At 39.9% G+C, this 14,732-nt stretch overlaps 1 protein-coding gene across 3 annotated transcripts in view; it reads right to left on the reverse strand.

The window, feature by feature from the left end:
- Nucleotides 1-14,732, reverse strand: part of LOC117216331 (serine/threonine-protein kinase 25) — a 115,445-nt gene that overhangs the window by 84,048 nt on the left and 16,665 nt on the right. Inside the window, exon 1 of one of the 3 annotated variants that reach the window (XM_033462968.1) lies at nt 1,421-1,578. The exons of the other annotated variants lie outside the window; for them this stretch is intronic. The gene's annotated coding sequence lies outside the window, so the exon portion shown is untranslated. Of the gene's footprint in view, nt 1-1,420; nt 1,579-14,732 lie in introns of those variants that run through there. 3 annotated transcript variants of the gene reach the window in all.

The following is a 14,732-nucleotide window of genomic DNA, read 5'->3' on the forward strand; positions in this document are numbered from 1 at the left end:
AGTTCGAATAAAATTGGAAGAACACCGAACTACTCGTGGTGTATAAAATAGTCGTGCGAATAAACTCACGTCTTATCGAATCGGTATCGCTCGAACGTTATGAATCTAATCGAATCTCGCCCTCGTTAAAACTTCGATAAAATAGGGAGAACACTGACTCGATAGCCACGATTAAAGGAGAATTCAACGTGACTCTGTACGTTCGACGTCGTACTAACTAGTCGTACGAGTAAAAGCATAACATCTCTAAAAAGGGAAACTGTTGAAGAAACAAACAGGTGTCATCGGGATCCTTATTTTTCTCAGTAGCAAGAGGCGTCTGTCTCGTGACCGGTTCTTTGATCCACAATGGCGCTTCGACGCAACCAGATTGCAGCTCGGTCGAATGAACTGTCTGACTCGTGCACCGGGACGAATATCACTGTGGCTGCGAGAAAAACCGGCGCGTCACGCGACGCTCGTCAACAAGTTGGAAATTGGTATCGTCGTCAGGTAGCTGGCCGCCTTGTTCCTCGTCTCTTACGGGACACGAAACGGTTCACCGGTGGGTTTCGTGCCGGCCCGTTGATCCTCGCTCTGGGTAGTGCTACCTACTTTTCTCGCAATGACTCGCTATGAATCTATAAATAAACTCGATATCACCGTTTCTTAACGAACTCGTACGCCAGACGATGATTTTTATTCGCGAGCATCGCGTGTTCACCGATTAACGGCTGTTGTTGCGTTTTGTTTGCGCTTACGTCGGATACCAACCAGGTACAAATACGTGGAACAATTTATTTTCCTTCGCGCTATAAGTACTCGAGGGTGGCACGAGAAATCGATAAATCGTAGAATTTCGTAGAAACTGCTACTTTTCCACGGAGTTTCGCGATCCGCGAATCTATAAATAGTCCGCAGTGGACGAAAGTTCGCGCGGCTGGATTATCGATCGTAATTAAAGCAAATGATGCGAGGTACGAGAAGCGTTCCCGTCTGCGGTCGATATCACGTAATGTTCCGCGTTATGCCCGAGAATAAAAAAATACCAGGTAAATATGTTGAATTTGTCGCTATGAAACAGCGCACGGTGACTCAGTACACCCATAATGTTACTGCTATCTTTATGTGCTTTCCAGATTTAGCTGGCAGGCTAACGAGAATCATCGCATGATAGGACGAGGGTGAGTCCGGAATAAGAAAACGTATACGTTCTTCTATTTCTACGTTCTATTGTGACGCAAACATTTCCTAAATGTCGACTAACACGTTTCCTTTACACGTTTCACAATCGATCTTTACCTGTACAAAATCTGTTCTATCCATCCACTTATCTCGAAGATCGCTGCATCTTCGTTTATACCAAACAACCTCAAATTATACAAAACGAAAGAGAAACTAAAATGAAAAATAAAAAAGAAAACCTACAAATCGGAATTACCTCTTAGGACGAATCCATCCGCTGCTCACGCACTGCTGCGTACACCCCCCGACAAAAAAAGGCGATCGGAGCACTTCACGGCGGGGGTGTTGCGTACTGAATGACGGGGTGCGCGTATACGTGTCTTGCGGAGCAGTCGCGCGTCGACTGAAGGCTCCCTTACGAGCAACGAATTCACATAGGAACGACAACGGCGACGCCACGACGCAACCAACCAACCCTTACCAGCCAGCCAGCCAACCAGCCGGCGAACCATCCAGCTAGCCAGCCAGCCAGTGGTTCTCTCTCGCTCCCCGCAGTATCGTCGCAACCCCCTGGTATTGCACGAACAACCCCCTCCACCAGGGATTGAAAACCACGCGGAGAGGGGCTGCGTGTATCGCCACGCGCCCGACAAACTGGAGGGGGTGTCTGCTGGTGGAATTACTTCGCCTGGCAAAAACTCACCCCCTGTCTGACTCTCGCGCTTTCTCTCTCACTCTCTCTCTCTTTCCCTATGAGTTGTCCTTAGTTGGAAAGCGGTGGAAGGGAGTTTAGGAATATGACGAACACGAAGTGAGGAGGAGTCAGGGGGCGTCGGGGGCCGATGTACCCTGATCCGAAGGTCGCCAGGCACAAAGAAGATAAATTGGAATTTGGGCTTGTTCCTGGCTCTGGACCGACCGATTTTCTTTTATTCGTTTCTCCGTAACCCGACCATTCTTACCGTTTCTAGCGGGAAGAACACGCAACAGCGAACGTTAAGCGCTTAATAGCAATTAAGAAGCAGAGAAACACTTCGCCACCCCTTGCTACTTTTTTTCATAGGACAAAAGATGGAAATTACGGAGTGGAAGTAAGGTTCTCTCGTGTTACCGTAAGACGGACAAGTTTTCGAGGGGTTCATGAAGCGAGGGAGGCCGATGCACTCCATTACGAAGGTCGCAGCGGTGGCGGGACAGAGATAAATCGGGATTTCGCGATTGTTACTGATTCCAGAACCTCGGGATTGTTTCGAGCGTTTAGCTCGGTCTCCCTTCCAACTATCATTGGAAACTTAACCATTTGAGGAGATTGAGTTTCAAGAAATGAATTAGGGGAAGACGTGCAGTATAAACCAAAGATATTTCTTGCTTCCGTCGATAGATACCAACTGATATACTAATATTATACTTTATATGGTACGTACGTGTGTGATGTATAGGAAATAAATAATATAATTCTCTGTACCATATTCTAGGGTCATTTTTGATTTGTAAAAACAAATTTTGAATAAATGATCGAATATCTCTTTTTACGAATATTATTAATCAATTTTTCGTTCGCCAAAAATTACAACATTTTTATATTTCCGAGTTGTTCGATTTTGTTATTGAATTTGAAAAAGACGAGCTCCTTCTATGAAATTATGAAGATGTTTTAAACGAGTGAATTAGTCGTGTGTCTACGTATAGCCAAACTAAGAAGATTCAATCGGTTTCTCTCGCAACTTTCAATGAAAATAAAAACGTCGAGAAGCTGAATTAAAATCAAGTATTTAATAACCGTTTGCTATACGAAAGCTTAACGACTGAATAACGTATCTGAATTATGAATCTAAACGAAATAAAGGAAAATGAATATTGCATGGAATAAAAGATTAGAAGTTTCGAAAGCGAAGAAGTTTTTTCCCTCCCTGTTTTTATACGCGAGAATGAACTTCGAATGGAGCAGGGAAACAGGAGCGGAGAACTAGAAGACGAGGGCAATGTACCACGATCAGAAGGTCGTGGCACCGACATGGAAAAAGTAAATTAGGATTCGGCACCTACGAAATCTGTCGGGTCCTTGGACGAATAAATCGAACCGGGGGAGCTTAAGTTGACTCTCTGTAGATATCGAAACCCACCCTTTCGTTTATCGTCGGACGATTGATAAGACGCGGATAAACGTACAAAGTCAACCGGAATATTGCATCCATCGTACACTTTAATTTTACTTTTATTAAATGAAACGAAAAAAAAGATCGAAACTGATTCATGCTTCACGGATCGAAGATTTAACTAAAGCTCAAGATTTAACTAAAATCATTCTTTGTTTAAAATTTATGAATCAGGAGAAACCATAGAAGATAAACAACTAGCTCCTATCATAAAATCACCAACTTAGAATAATACAGGACTTTTGCATTCCGTAATGATATAAATTTCGAAATAATTAAAACATAGTACACGTGAGTTAAGAAAATAGAATGATCCTGGCACGATCAACGCTGTATATGTAAATATTCGCGCAAAAGTATCCAACTTTTACGAGGGATGATTTAAATTTCAAATACTCGGCTCGCGAATGAACTTTGTAGCACTGTCGCCGCTGAATTTCTCGTTTCTAAATCTTTATGAACGTCCGGTAATATTTGACGACTTACCGGGCGAAGAGACTGCGATATCTCGCGCCTCCAAACTAAAATTAAAAGCTTCTCCGCCCTCGTAATCTCATTGCCGGACAACGAAAAGATAATACTCAGTCGCCTGTGAGAGCAGACAATTCTGGAACGTTAACTTGTGCAATCGAAACTTTTCAGTAAGTTTGGTTGACAGTGTGAAAATGGCTCGCGACAGTCTCGCAGGTGGAATAAAAACCACCCCGGTGTTTAAGCGAACTTTTTTTTATCGCGTCGCGAGCAACGGTGGAAGATAAATTCGAATCTGTCAAGATAGAGAGCGAGGAGAGCGAAATGAATTCGGCTGACGGTGTTGGTTTATTTCTTTAAGAAAACGAGAAGCTTTCAGAAGGCGGAGGGTTCGCGATAAAAAGTTGATCAATAGAACGGAGGGTGCAATTCGTTAACCTACACCGACCACGACGCCTGATCGAAATTGACTTGTCACATTGATGGCAGAAAAAGAAAATTGACCCTATAAACGATTCTGAAATTCGCGCTATCGATTACCACAATTCTACCAAATTAAAATAAAACGAAACCGCGATCAAGAGAGCAAACATGGTTTTTAATGGAACTGATGCGAATTATAAAATGGAAGATCCACGAATAATTTCAACGTAATTCTGTTGTTATATTCGAGAAACTTGAATCATAGAGACGAATGAACTCGTCTTCTCTGGTTAAAAAAAAGTTAACAGGGCGAGAAGCTTTTTCTAATTAACTTATATTAATTAGAATACTAATCGAATAGTATAATCTTAGATCGAATCGTCACATAAATTACACGAACGAGAGACTGTCTCTACAAACAATTCTGAATCTCGTGCCACCAGTTACAATGATTCTATCAAACTAGAATAAGGCAGAACTCTAACAAGATGCACGCGAGATCGCATAAATTGAAGCTACAAATCATCCGATCGAACGATTCCAAAAAGAATAGATATTTATCCTCGAGGTATCTTTAAAGCTGGAGGATTAACGACCCGATCGCTGCTTCCGTAAATTCCGCGGCACAATGCAAACGTGTATCTCGAAAACATGAATATTCATCTCTCCCTTAAGCTCACAGCTCGCCGATGCATCTTCGACCGTGGAAATACAAATTCTGGGGCTGACGGGCCAGTTCGCGGACGCGCTCACCGTGAAAAATAAGTTCTGTTGGAAGGATTTCGTGAGGATGGCGGCGGTTCAGGCTTCGATCGAGACGAGATTGGTGCACGAAGGAGCAAACCGGTTTCTCGAGCGGGTTGAAGGATGCTGCGGTGCCCGGAGGAGGCAAGGAACTTCAACGAGGAACGAGCGGAAGATCGATCATGTCGGCGTACAGCGACGAATCTACCATATCGTGTAATTTCGGCCACTTAAGCACTTTTAAGAAAAGCAATAAATCGCAACACAGAGCGCAGAATACCGGGAGAAACGACAAAGTTTGGTTATACCGCTGAGAACAATTGGTAAAAACAGGCGAAAGAATTTCCACGTGTACTACCATTCGAAAAACTATTCTATTCGGAGATATCGATGAATTTTTAGTAGCAGCGTTTCAATTCGTTCAAAGCGTACAAATTAATGAATTAGTACGTAGAAACGGTATTGACACTCCTCGTTACAGAGTTAGCAGATCACGTTGTTATACTCCTACCGTTTCAGATGATATTAGATTTTATACGAATTATTTTATTGAAGATAGATCTTTAAAAAAAAGGAAACTCTGAATATTTTTGAACAGTACTGCGTGATATATACATATATAGTTTATCTCTCGCTTATATAAATACGAGACATGTTTTATTGCTTGCACTATTCTTCTCGGCAATCGCGGGTCGCTAGTTACGAGGGAAACGTGCCACGACTGCGTCGAAATTCGACTGGAACTCCGCCAGATTTCTTTGATTAAAAGAAAAATATTGTTACGCGTCCACTTCGGCCGCACTTCGCTCGAATCTTCAATGTCGCAAACTCGTGCGAGGATCTTAAACGACTTGGTTAAAAGCAGACCTACACGCTGTAATAGGTCGCGCGAAGAGCTGCAATTCGATCGGGTTCTTGGAAAATGTGTGTCATCGTATTTTACGGGATCTTCTCGCGGCTGTCTCTGAGTAAGAGATCAGATTATTCGCGTGTAATAAGGGTTACAAGCTTTATAGAGCGTGCTATATGTATCAAGGGTGTGTCTGCCCCGCACCACAACGCCAGAGTTTCCCCTTCGACACTACGGTCTCGTTAGTTTTATTCTCGTCTCGTGGTTTCTGTGCCAGCCAACCAAGGGCTGAAACTTCTCATCCAGAAACCGATGAGAAACAAAATAAATCTGGCGTTTTAAAGCCCTGTGCAACCTACATCTCCGTTACCGCGACTTTCTGAAAGCTGCTAATGAAAGGATGCTTCGCAAAGCTAGCAAGAAAAGAAAAAAAGAAAAGAAAAAAGAAAAAAGCTAGGCTGCGCCGATAATATAAAAAGAGATCGATTGTAGAATCGCTTACTCGTGCGAAACGTGATCGTAGCGAGATTAAACTTCTTCTTAATTATCGTTTCTTCTTACCTGAAACAAAAACAAAGAAGAAAGAAAATTAATGATGGGAAAGAAGCATTGTACAAGGCAGATCGCTTAAATATCGCGAGCCGAGCTTTTAATGTTTCGATGGCAATCCATTGAAAATGAAAAGCAGCGAATCGAACTGAAGCAACCCAGTAAACATATCGATTGCTCCGAGATGCAACCCGCCTTTTGTAACAATCGACGGAAGAATGCATAACGAGTTTACAAAGCGAACGTTTACGAACGGATCGCTGTTGCAAGATTTATGGAGCAACACGAAGCATTAATTTTTCTCCGCGCGCTTCCATCGTTCTCCTAACCTCTTTTCCATTTTAAGTGCATTTTGTTCGCCGCCCATTCTTTTCCAGTGGCTTGTAGCAACCCACGAATTATTCACTTCCACTCTCTTACCAGTAAAATCCTATTCCACTTAAGCTATGAATTCTATAGAAAGTCGAACGTTAAATCGACTTTTCAGCTAATTCGCACGATTCACTCTTCAAACGTTTCAACTGTGTCGAGTGTAAAGTATAGGGAAGTACGTAAGCCGAATATCTTGGAAGTATCCGCGTGAAAAGTCTTCTTTTGCTCCCGTTTAGACTAAACCGATGTAAATGGTAGCTATTCGCAAGGACGCAAGCTTTCTAACGCGAAATTTGCTATTCCTCCCACGGGAACAGTATCCGTAGCGATTACTCATCTTTCGGAAGAACAACCATAGAATTCCGATGATCGTGACACATAAGGAGCGAACACGAGAACGCGATAATTTAGGATCGTGACGTACCTACTCAGAAGGATATTCGGATGGACGAAAAAAGAGCCGAAGAAATTGCGCAAATCAACGCGCACTCACGTCATTCAAAGTACTAACATCGTGTTCTTATATCCTGTATATTGTTTGTATCTTACATCGAACCGAAACAAAGTGGCAAAATAAACAGAAATACGTTATTGACTATGCGTATTAGAACACTTACTCGCGTCACATGTTTGAGTCACACGGTAGCGACCAATTTGCTCGATTGGTTGATATTTGATAAATCAGATAACGATAGTGTACTTTGATACAAAAGATACAGAGAATTGATATAATCAGTTTGATCAATCGTAGTGGTTCATTTGTTAGAATATTCTAATAATGTTTATGTTACTTTATTTAGCATCGTCCGTTTATACGATTATATATTTATACGATTATTACCTTTTTCCAGTACTAAATGACTCATGATTCGTAAAAAGAAGCGTACTTTTTTGTCCATTCTGTTTATAGTGTACATCGAACGATCGGCGTAAAGGCTGTCGTACGATAGCCGATAACGCAGGAACATTTCCATTCTAAAAGGCAATGTTTTATAATGTATACACGATAGTATCGTATGACGGAAATCTCGATATCTCATTATGCCGATTGACATGCGCACCAGCCTATTCTACGACAACTTTGCCTGATGATCCGCTTCTACCACTGGACTATGACTCATGTTTGCCTCGAAATGACTGCGTAGGAAATATAAGTACATACATATACATACGCAGAAACTGCGATCTACGAAACTGGAATTACACTGCCGGCTCATAAACACCTGCTGGGTTCGTACGGAACGTGATAATTAATCTGGATCGTCAAAAGAAAAGATCAACGTTTATCGTTTGTTAGAATGTTTTAAACAAACAACATCTAAACAAACGTGAACATTGCACAAAGTTTTTCTTCGAACTGGTCGCTGTATACTTTTACGCTCGTGTAAATATTCTGATACGTATTTCTAAACGACGTACAGCGATGGACGAAAGGAACGTTTCAATAGCTGTTTCACTATCATTCGATTATAATCTTAGAGAAGGGAATTCCATCTTACAAGAACAACGAATGGATGTAATATACAGGGTGGTTGGTAACTGGTGGAACAAGCGGAAAGGGGGCGATTCTACGCGAAAAAAGAAGTCGAAAATATAGAATAAAAATTTCTTTTTTATTTTTTTTTTTTTTTTAATTTTTCCATCGAGACAACGATCTACAGTGAGATCCGTTATAACGTACCGCACGCGTACCGAGCGAAAATTCAAAGTCGATTTTCTCGAAAACAACGCCTCAAACGAACAATTTTTATCCTATATTTTTGACTTCTTTTTTCGCGTAGTATCACCCCCTTTCCGCTTGTACCACCAGTTACCAACCACCCTGTATGTCGCAAAATAGGTGGTCGTTGCTCCAATAAAAGTATCTAGTGCAAGATAGCTGATACTGGTATGCAGGTTCCAATTTTGAACTTTCTTTCGAAACTTTCGAAGCGTTCACGGTAACTTCTTCCATCGATCGAATTCTACTTTTTGAAAGAACGATCTAGTCTACTCTGGTTCCTGTAATCGCGCAAATGCATCGTGTTTGAGGGAAGTTAAGACTGTGTTCGTCAAAGGACGTGTAGAAATGTCGAGCGAAGCTTAATTATGATAGAGAGGTCAGATGGAAATGTACCGTGCTCCGGAAAGTTCTGATTAACGTTCAGGGAGCAATTGAAAAATAGCGTTCCCCTGTGTACACAGAGCTTCGTCCCGATGTCTCTTTTCGACAGAAGGACGGACTGACGTTTAAGTATGTAAAATTAATTAACGTTGATTAACGTTGGTCGCGATGGGAAAGCTGTGAACGAGTTCGTGGGCCGAATACAGGGCAGGGATTACCACCCGCGGCAAGAACCCATTAAAAACTGCCAAGACTATTTGTTTTGCCGTCGACACGCGTACAGCAGCCACGTAAAACGCTTGTCGTTCGTACTAAAAATTCGATTTCGCTTCTCCGTGCTGCGGTTACGACCGAATGTAATAACCATCTCCGCAGGATTATCCTCCATTAATCTCGATCGTCCGAATAAATCCAGCCTCGCACATTTTTCTCGCTGCTTTTATGCAGGTAGAAAGAGAAGGTACGGAATAGGATGGAAAAGATGGCCGATGTGTTTCAAAGAGAAAAATTCGTCGAGAAGGAACTGCAGCCTCAGCGAAGACAGGTTTAAAGCTTTCGTTCTCGTTTCTCGCCGCGATAACGACCAAGGACACTTTAAATCGCCGTTCGAGCCTCTACTATCTCTCGAATAACATATCCACGCTTGATCTCGGTGAGTAAATCGCCTTCGTAGAAAGAACCCGTGCCAAGTTCTCGACTGCGCTGCGCTGCGTTGTCTGAGAAGTCGCCACCGTGGCTGGCTAGCCTCTTCGTTGCTTCTTTCCTCTCGTTTCGCGATGAATCAGTGGAAACGCATGGAACAATCTTGTTCCTGGAGTGAACACGCAAACGACGTACCAAGTGGGAGAAAAGAAAAGAGAAGGGGAAGAAAGATCGCAGGGATCAGGAGTTACACGTGTAAAATGGAGAGTAGTAACGATAGAAGAATTTCGAAGAGAAAATGTTCCAGGGTTTCGATCGCGTCTGCTCAACTTTACTACCTTGGATATATTTTACAATCTTTCTAGTGGGTGTTACATCGATGTCAAGCATCGATACTCTTAGTAGGCAAGGATACAATGAGATGATAAATTAAATTTTTCAAGCGAACACATCCATTGATCTAGTCGCGGATAAGACTTCATGTTGCACGATGCGCGTAGTCTCTTTATCAATTTAAAAAAAGGAGCGTATGGAGACAAAGCATGTTGAATTTCAGGCTGTAAAAGGTATTTGTGACTCTAATCCCTGTACTTTCTACGATTCGTCGATTCCAATTTTATCGATCTGCCGATACATATCGAATATAAGTATCTGTCGAAGCACGAGATAGACTTTTATCGAGGTTCTTAAAACGATTTTATCATCTCCTGTTTATACGTATTTTTATACACGTAGACTGGCCTGTCGGCTTAAAACGAGCGTTTTAAGGTATGCAGCTACTTCAAGCAGCTATATCGAGAAACCTTTCGATACCACTCTTAATTCTATTCTATTCCAAGAAATACCATAGAAAGGCACTAGTTATCGTTTAAAACAAGAATATCTAATTCTATGATAAAATAATTGAAAATCTGTAACTGAGACGTAATGCTTTTCTAATGATATTTTGAAATCAATTAAAAGTAAGTGTATGTGAGAAATTTCAGGAGAAAACTTTGTGAGAAGGAAAAGCAAGTCAAAGATCATCGATTCTATCCCTTTTTTCATCCCGGTATACACACGTCGAGGCTTCCACGAATTTTAATCGCCAAATGAGCGTACACAATTCGCGGACCGTGTAAACAATGGCTGTATTTTTCCTGTGTGCTGGGTTAACATATTAATTGCGCGACAGATGCGGCTGAAAATGTAGGAAAAATAAGAGTAATATGCACAAAGAATAACAAACAGAAATATGATAGAAAAATGTATCATAAACGAAACTTCCAACCTTCCATGAAATTATTTAATAATCAAACTTATCTTGTTAGCAGTAGCATTCTTTATTGCGTTGGTTTCTGTGAAATGTCGATTTTTCAAAGAAAACCTTTTTACCACGCGTAGTTCTTTCAAACTATCATGTATTTAATGAAAGTAATTTTCATATTGTTCGAAATACCTACTCGACCATTTCATTTCATTACTCCAGCTTTGAAAGAAATAATGTATATTAGTTTTTCTTATTAGTTTCTCTATTTAGAGGTTCTTTTAAAATAATTCGTGAATTAGAAATTGTTTAGACAAAACAGGATATCAATAATATTTTTCATCCCTTCTTATAATACTTTTAATTAATGGTGATAATTTATAAATGTTATTATGTCTTTTGATAATAATTATTAATGTCTTTTATCTGTGGCCGTCATATAATATTTTTAATTAAAGATGATAACTTATAGATGTTATTATATCTTTTGCTAATAATTGAAACCTTAGGGGGACATGATCCATCATTTAAAAATACGATTGTTTCCACTTCATATATCTAACAATGTAAACATCAATATGTGATAACCTTATCCGAGTAACATCGTTAATGTTTATCGTTGTCGACTTTGTATGAAGTATCAAGTGTGATTCACATACACGTTTTGTGAAACAGCCGCGATAGTAAATCTCTCATAGCTATGTCACAGATTTAATATGTACTTTTATTTTCTTGCCGGCACTTGAGATCTTTGTTTCACAAGATAATACGTCGACGCTTTTCTTTATTAACTTGGAACATGAAAGCTGAAGTATACTTGTACGAATATAAACACGACAATTATAACGTTGTCGTGAAGGTAACGGGAATGTTGCTATTGTTCAATGAATGTGCAAGAATAAAATGTATATAAATGATAAAAAGATATTTATAGAAATGTAGCTCAAATAAAACGAGAAAAATACAAATGGAAATTAAATATAAAATATTACAACAGGGAAAAAAATATAGAAACGGAAATAAAATAGGTATGCGGTTACACGTATGAAAATTGATTTAATTCATTCTATGACAAATGAAAGAAATTATAAATTTGAAATCAAATTCCTAAATGAACATTATACTATACGATACAATTTTATTTCTACTGCAGCCACTATCAATTAAATTCAATTGTGAATAAGCGTAAACTTATTCGTATGATAAATTGAACGTAAACAGATTAATGTAGAATTTGTATGGGAATTCATAATTGTGTTAATACAATTAAGGAAATGAAATCTAGCCAGAGTAGTTTATTCGAGTCATCAAATATTATAACTTCACGTTGGATAATTTGTGTGCATTTTACATCTTCAAAGGTCTTATAAATAGCTGTAGTCTACCTACATTGCAAAATAAAAGCACGAGAATGTAGAAGCAGAGTAGATTCGTGAAGCTGCATAGATCAATACCGATTCTGCTAACAAAGAACCAGGAACAATCTAAGAATAAATTTCTCCAACTTGCCCAAAACTCCATTTAGGATATTTAGTTATTTAGACCGAACTATTAACGTACACGCTTTTATTATTCCTGCTGTAGAATCTCCGTAAAAGGAGAACAAAGTACGTAAGTAAGATACATTTGACAATTTCATTGATAAATTACTAAGTTTCGCGACGTACGATATTTATCGAGAATGGCATTTTGTCAAAGTCGTTATAGCATATGATAACAATGAAAGCGAGTTGAAGCATAATATGTTTACGACGTTACGATGCCACTGTATGGTGTTTCATTAGTTTGCAAGCAGTTTCACAAGCAGGTGAACTGCGCGATGCACTCACGGCGCGTACCGTTACGTCAAAAAGCCTGACACGACGTGTAAAAGTCAGGATCAATAGCCTTGAGGACTTTTATCGTCGAAATAAATTACGTTTCAGATAAGGCGACGCTTTTCAACCGGTAGCAGGCGAAACAATTGTAAAAAGCAAGCAAAAAGAGTGCTGACAAAAGGGAATCAACACCTCGAACAAATTTAATATCCTTCTTTGAGAGACGCGTTACGCGGAACAGGAACGTAATTGAACAAATCGAACTATACGCTACAGTTCCCTTTGATTAAGAAAACGTATCGAAGAAACAAAAGACTTCCTTTGATAAAGCGTTGCGATTTTACTCCTTTCCATTGCACGCTGGTTCGAGAATAGATATACACAATTGCTTTTATTAACAAATACCGATCATAGGTAAAAGACGTCACACATTTCTATTCACATTTTTATCTTACGTTCTAATTAATTCGTGGCCAAGAACAAAAGAAATATTTAGAAGGAAATAATGAAACCGACAAAAGTTTACTGTAATATGCTATAAAGAATGTTTTATAAAATAAACGTCTCGTCATCGATGATCTTAAACGCATACCAGATAATATTTAATCAGAAGGAGAAGGAATGTTGGTAACGAAACGACGACGTCGACGAACTTTGGCATGCCTTGTTACCTAAGCGAGTTAGAAAAGCACGTTTGATGCTTGCTTGACCTCAGTAGCCTTTATCGATCCGTCTCCCGAAACTATTTGATTAGAAATCGCCTTAATTAAGGGCGTCCGCCCTTTAATTCCGCCCCATCACCTTATCTGTTCCAGTCAAAGTGCTCGCTTTATTAAGATGAACATCGACAGTATTAACGCTCGTTCGCGAAATTTCCTGATCTTCGCTTCTTACGAAAATAGACACAATTCTTATTACGAAAATTTATTATTGTTTCTAAAATATCCACGGAATATCTCGGTAGTTAATTGAACCTTTCCATATGCCGTCGTCGTCGTTGAAAAGCAAACGCGATTTCACGTACGAAAGGTCGCGTCGGCGCGCGAAGCGCCGAGTTGCCTAAACGCGATACAGGAAATTGGGCATGAGATTGAACGTTAATCCTTAATTTGTCCTGGAAGCTATCGTTTCGGAATGGATTTTATTACATCCAGTGCAGGGGAAATCGAATCTACAAACTGACGTATGCTGCTCTTGCGCGGATTGTAACGTAACTATATTGGCGCGTATTTTTGGTGCTTCTGGCATCGATTTTCGGATTGCAGGTTGTACGAACGTCTGCAACTACAACCGTGTTATTTGCCACGAAAGGATGGATTACACTTACAACAGTAAGCTTTAAACAGATTTTCAGGGAAAATTTCGTCGACGGTCGATCATTTCTGCTAATTAGCTGGTTATTGCCCCGAGCAGAAAATAGAGAAGGGATTTACGTACTGGAAACAAAGCGCAATTGTGTCGACGCAAACTATAGAAGGGTAGATGCACCCTTGGAGTGCGGGATACGTACGTATTCCTTCGGTTGTTAGTCTGGCCATCGACCGTCTGCGGGGCGCGTGTCCTGGGGCAAAGACCTCTGCTCCTCGTATATCCTGCCAACCGTTTCTAACGCTTCGCTGCTTTTCGAATACGATCGAAAAAATATTCCGTGTCACGCTAAATTCAAATCGATAGTCACAAATTCTACCGTCATTTTGAAATAACAGGTACACTGTCACTGAAAAATGTTGAGATACTTATTTTCGGACAGACTGTGATTTAATCACAGAATTGTAAATCGGTTCTACGTGAACCAAAATTTCCTTATCGCTGCTTTTGGGACGTAATCGAAAAATATTCCGTGTGATTTTAGATTTAAATCGCCGATAGTCAAACATTTGACAAGTACTTTGATAGGCTGCCGCTCAAGAGCGTCAGGACACTTATTTTTGATAAGATGTGATTGATTCACAGAATTACGTGAATCGAGTCGACATGATCAAAAATAAAAATTTCATCTCGGCAAATTAATTTGTACACTTGAGCCAAATTCATATTAGGTTGTCCCAAATGTTTCTTTCGTTCTATAAGGAAATAATGGATGCATAATATTTTGTTCCAATGGAACAAAATGGATCATACACAATTCAATAGAATAATATAAAACAAAAAATGTTGTGCATCTACTATTTTCTTATAAAGCGAAACTTTTGGT

Source organism: Bombus bifarius, unplaced genomic scaffold (assembly GCF_011952205.1).
Source record: "Bombus bifarius isolate JDL3187 unplaced genomic scaffold, Bbif_JDL3187 scf7180000010271, whole genome shotgun sequence".
Taxonomy (NCBI): domain Eukaryota; kingdom Metazoa; phylum Arthropoda; class Insecta; order Hymenoptera; family Apidae; genus Bombus; species Bombus bifarius.